We start from the raw sequence: 6,000 nt of genomic DNA on the forward strand, positions 1-6,000 counted from the left end.
CAAGCGAGTCTGTGAAGAAAGATTTTATAGAACAGTATGAGCGCTCACTTTTCCCTCACTTGGGAACTTCTGTAGCTCAGACCAAATGGCGGACCTATCAAAACATAACTAGGGTAACACCCTGGGGACAGCAGCACTTTCGTAACAATGTCCGCTTGGCCATGGTTATTGAAGCTTTGGGTTTGGGTCCCCGATACTACTGCGTCATGAGATCAAGACATCTTGGGTTTTCTGAGCGGGTCTTCTTACTGGCGTGTTTTCTTCCTCATGAGAAGATATGCCTTTACCCCGTTTTTGGCTTACCTCTCAGAGGTCCTTTTGTTAGATTACCTCATACCACTGAGATAGGTGCGGCAATAACCAGCAGAATCATTCCCATAGATGAGCTACCCTATACTTGCGCAGCTTGTGAGTGCTGCTTTCGTGATCATATGATGGATGGGCTTATGGAAGTGTAAAGAGTTCTTCTATCTTTACTGTATAAGTTCCGAGAATGAATAAAGTTTAAATCTTGTTCTTATCTTGAATCTTGCTCTCTTTGAGACTTTTCTTGGTGGTTAATCCTGATTTAAATTTTTCTCTAAGTCTCATAATTCGTGCATCTTGCGAAATTATCCCAGTTTGTGAGATGAGAACATCTCGCGTTTTTTTTAAGTGGGGTAGAATGTAAGATTCCTCCCCCAACCCCCTTTTGATGTCTAGTATCTTCCCCTGTAATCAATCCCTCTTCAGAAATATAAAAGACTTGTTTCTAACTGTTTTAACCTAGAGAGAGAAAATATTCTCTAGAGAGAATATTTAAAATTTTAATATTGTTGGATAGAAAATTATCTCATCTTATTAAAATAAGTTCCCATGAAACAGAAATTCAAAAAGATCTTTCCAATGTGCAATTGGAATTAATTGGAAATGAGTATAAAGGACCTTAGCCTAAGGGTCTAGATTTTCAGAAAATTTTAGATTATGGTCCAACTAAGGTTCCTATGGGCCAATAGCATCAATCCATGTGTAGGGAGGAGATAAATCCAATTTGTAAAAGAAGATACCCAAAAATGAGTAAATGCTCACATAAGATGAAGAGTTGAAAATGTACAAGGTTTATTAGTAAAAAACTATGAGCAATATTAAAAATATGAGATATTTTGGGTATCCAAAAATGAGTAAATGCTCACATAAGATGAAGAGTTGAAAATGTACAAGGTTTATTAGTAAAAAACTATGAGCAATATTAAAATGATTCCATTATGACACATATGTAAGGAAGGGGAGTTCTTTAAAGGAGGTGCATATTTCACATAAGATGAAGAGTTGAAAATGTACAAGGTTTATTAGTAAAAAACTATGAGCAATATTAAAATGATTCCATTATGACACATATGTAAGGAAGGGGAGTTCATTAAATGAGGTGCATATTTCACATAAGATGAAGAGTTGAAAATGTACAAGGTTTATTAGTAAAAAAAAACTATGAGCAATATTAAAATGATTCCATTATGACACATATGTAAGGAAGGGGAGTTCTTTAAAGGAGGTGCATATTTCACATGCTTGAATGAGTTTTAAACTCATAAAAATTGAGATATTTCATCTCTCCTCTCTCCTCATTCAAGTCTAGTTCCAAAAAGTTAGCTTAACTGATCTAAAAATGGTCAAATATTGACCAAACTGATTTAGAAAATTCTAGAATCAGTTGTTTGGTTAGGAGCTCAATTTTTCCTATAAATAGAAGCCTCCCCCTTGTTGAAAAATATATACTGTTTATGCATCGTTACTCTACTCCACCTAAGCCAGAAACTGTGAATTCATTTAATAATTCACTAGTTTTTGGAGCTTCCCTCTTTCTTCAATCCCCATTAGTGGCTCCATCAACATACTTAACCAATTGATTGGTTGGGGGCCTCTACCGTGAACAAAGAATCAAGCAATTTGTAAGGTAATTAGTGAATATTGATCTTTTCTATAATTTCTCAATGTTTCTCTCTTCTCAATCCCTCTCAAGCTTGAGAAGCTTAATTGGTATGGTTTTTTAAATGCTATTGAAGTTAATTGGTGAATAGTAGTGAAGAGTTACATAATTTAATAAATGTTATTGAAGTTAATTTCCATTTATGTTTAAATTCTAATGGCTTTTATGTAATCTCTCTCTCTCTCACTCAAGAAATGGTCATACTCATGACCCATTCTCAATCCAAATTAAGCTTTTCATAAAGCTTTTCCTTAACCCAAGATTAAGCTATGCTTGAGGCCAAATTAATGGCTTTTTTCTATGCTTTTAGTTTATGTATATTGATGATTCAATCCATTATGTATTGATGATCCAATTAGAGATCATTTTAATTATTTTCTTAATGATAAGCTTTATCCCTTAGAAAAATTGAGATTTATCAGTCATAGCAGCGGAGCTATGGCAAAAATTTTATAAAAATTATGCATAAAATAATTTCATTCAAAGCATAAAAAGAGGACTTCCTACCATATTCTAGGAATTATCATCCTAGATTAATTGAAAGAATTTCATTATAATCATGGAGAAATTGAATTTTTATATTATGCATAATGGTTAAATTTTTATATCAAAAGTGTTACTTTTACCATTTTTATTTTCATGCATAGAAGTATGCATAATGGATAAATTTTTATATCAAAAGTGTTATTTTTATCAATTTTATTTTCATGCATAGAAGTATGCATAAAGGATAAATTTTTATATCAAAAGTGTTATTTTTATCATTTTTATTTTCATGCATAGAAGTATGCATAAAGGATAAATTTTTATATCAAAAGTGTTACTTTTATCATTTTTATTTCATGCATAGAAGTATGCATAATGGTTAAATTTTTATATCAAAAGTGTTACTTTTATCATTTTTATTTCATGCATAGAAGTATACATAATGGATAAATTTTTATATCAAAAGTGTTACTTTTATCATATTTGAATTTCATGCATAAAGGTATGCATAAAAGTTGATTGTCTTATTATAAAAGTGTGTCTTTTATTATATTGAATTTCATGCATAGAGGTATGCATAAAGGTTGATTATTTTATTATAAAAGTGTGACTTTTATCATAATTGAATTTCATGCATAGAGGTATGCATAAAGGTTTATTATTTTATTATAAAAGTGTGACTTTTATCATAATTGAATTTCATGCATAGAGGTATGCATAAAAGTTGATTATTTTATTGTAAGAGTGTTACTTTTATCATATTGGATTTCATGCATAGAGGTATGCATAAAAGATATTCTTTTTATACTAAAAGTGTGATTTTCCTCATAAATGGATTTTATGCATAACTTAGATGCATAAGAGAAATTCTCCTATTCTAAAAGTGTAATTCCTACCAAATTGAATTTATGCATAAGAAGATGCATAAAGATTGATTTTAATTTCGAAAGTGTTAGTCTCCTTAAATGGAATTTATGCATAAATAAATGTGTAGAGAAATCTTATATCAAATATAAGAATTCTCTTAAAAAAGATATGAAATGTGATAAGATGTGATAAGAGGTGTATGAGATGTGATAAGATTTGATAAGATGCGTATGGAAAGTGATAGGATGTGATAAGAGGTGTATGAGATGTAAAAAGATGTGATAAGATGTGTATGAGATGTAATAGAATGTGTTAAGATGAGTTAGGATGTGTTAGGATGTGTTAAGATGTATATGGGATGTGTAAGGACAAGAATGGATGTAATATGGTTGTATGAATGTGATGTGGATGTATACATGTAGATGTATATGTATGAATGTGAATGTTGATGTAGATGTATATGTATGAATGTGAATGTTGATGTAGATGTGGATGTATAGATGTGAATGGGAATGTGAATGTGGATGTATGTATGTGGATGTGTGGATGTGGAGATGGGAGTATGGATGTATGAATGTGAAAATGGATGTATGCATGAAGATGTATATGTATAGATGTGAATGTGGATGTAGATGTGGATGTATAGATGTGAATGGGAATGTGGATGTAGATGTGGAAGTATAGATGTGAATGAGAATGTGGATGTAGATGTATGTATGTATGTGGATGTAGATGTGGATGTATAGATGTGAATGGGAATGTGGATGTGGATGTATGTGAATGTGGATGTAGATGTGGATGTATAGATGTGAATGGGAATGTGGATGTGGATGTATGTGAATGTGGATGTAGATGTGGATGTATAGATGTGAATGGGAGTGTGGATGTATAGATGTGAATGGGAATGTGGATGTGGATGTGAATGTGGATGTGGATGTATGTGGATGTGGATGTATGAATGAGGACGTGAATGTGGATGTATGAATGAGGACGTGATAATGGATGTATGCATGTAGATGTGGATATATGGATGTGAATATGAATGTGGATGTGGATGTGGATGTATGGATGTGGATATGGATGTGTATGTATGAATGTAGATATGGGATGTGGATGTATAAATGAGGATGTGAAAATGGAGGTATGCATGTAGATGTGGATGTATGGATGTGAATGTGGATGTGGATGTGGATGTATGGATGTGTATCTATGAATGAGGATATGGGATGTGGATGTATAAATGAGGATGTGAAAATGGATGTATGCATGTAAATGTAGATGTATGGATGTGAATGTGAATGTGTATGTGAATTAATGTGTCGTCGATATGAGGAAATGGATGAGAATGAGTACACTTTGAATGGAATGTGGAATAAGTAATGTGGACTAAGGAAAGATAATGTGGAAAGACGAGAGTTCGATTTAGAAACTGTATTTTGTGACTGTTTGTAAATGACTGTTTTATGTCAAGAATGCTGGGGAAGCATTTTGATCGTCTTGTGGATTAAGGTCATGAAGACCTAACTGTTAAAGTTGCAACTGCTGTGACGGAGAGTCAATGGAGGACGTCTCGCGTAGCAAGGTCGACCGAGGTCTTGACCAGCCTCGGTTCGATTTAAATGGTGAGCTTCCGGTACGGTGGATGAGGGACCAAGGAAGCGGCCTATGAGTGAAGCGCTAGGTCACCTGCGAAGGATCCTAGAGGGTGCTGACCATACGATGCTCGGGCTCTGGGTCGCCGAAGATACCCACACGTGCGTCGTGGAAGATATTGGAACAAGGAGTAAGAGTTGTTTTGTGAAACCGAGCATGGATCTGGTTGCTGACCTTGCTGGTCTTCAATGGATGAGTCCATGGCTCTTTATATGGATCTGTTGGTTGATCTTGCTGATCTTCAACGAGAGTCCATCTTGATTTTTATAAGTGATTATCTTGCCGAGTATTATGGGCTAGGAACTATTGAAAAGGCCCCTGTGTGGACAGGTGGTGAGCGTTCTAGTCGCCAATGATGCCATAGATACTCTGATGAAGGATTCATGGGAAATTATGAATCAACCGGATAAATTGGAAGATTGTGATCAGTGGTACTATGGTTTCATTAAAGGATTGTTTTAAAGTTAGCTGATGCTAAGAAAAAGGCAATTTCATATTGGGTGTGTAAGTGGTGTGGCTAGTTTTATGTTGCATGAACTTCCGGCTAGGGGGCCTCGGAACTCTTTTCCTTGGTACCCGGGACAAAACCTAACCAAATTCCAAATTGGATCCCATCACTACAGTGGTTGGGCGGTTGGCTAACCCGTGGGATCGGATGGGGTTAGGTTGGACTGATGGATCCGTAAATCGAGACTAAATTTTTGTTATTACGATAGATAAAGTAAATCCCGGATAGTAATTGTTCTATGGATAGGAATCAACGGCTGTGCCTCTTGATGGGGAAAAAAGCGTTGATTCCAATGATCCAAGTGCAAGTTTCTTCCTTGATCCGAACAACGAGTACCTTTATAGGTGCAATTGGATCAGCTTGATCAGTAATGGTCTTGACTACGTTAGAGTAAAAAGTTATCCTGGTGGAATCGCCCGTGCTTTCAGGGTAAGGGAAGTTTTTCCGGGTCCGACGGATTAGTCTCTTGTCCGGATATCCATGGGCGAGGCCCCGAATGTGGGACCCCTGTTCCGTGTGA

Source organism: Cibotium barometz, chromosome 19 (assembly GCF_041138505.1).
Source record: "Cibotium barometz isolate CiBa-2024 chromosome 19, ASM4113850v1, whole genome shotgun sequence".
In the NCBI taxonomy this organism is placed as follows: domain Eukaryota; kingdom Viridiplantae; phylum Streptophyta; class Polypodiopsida; order Cyatheales; family Cibotiaceae; genus Cibotium; species Cibotium barometz.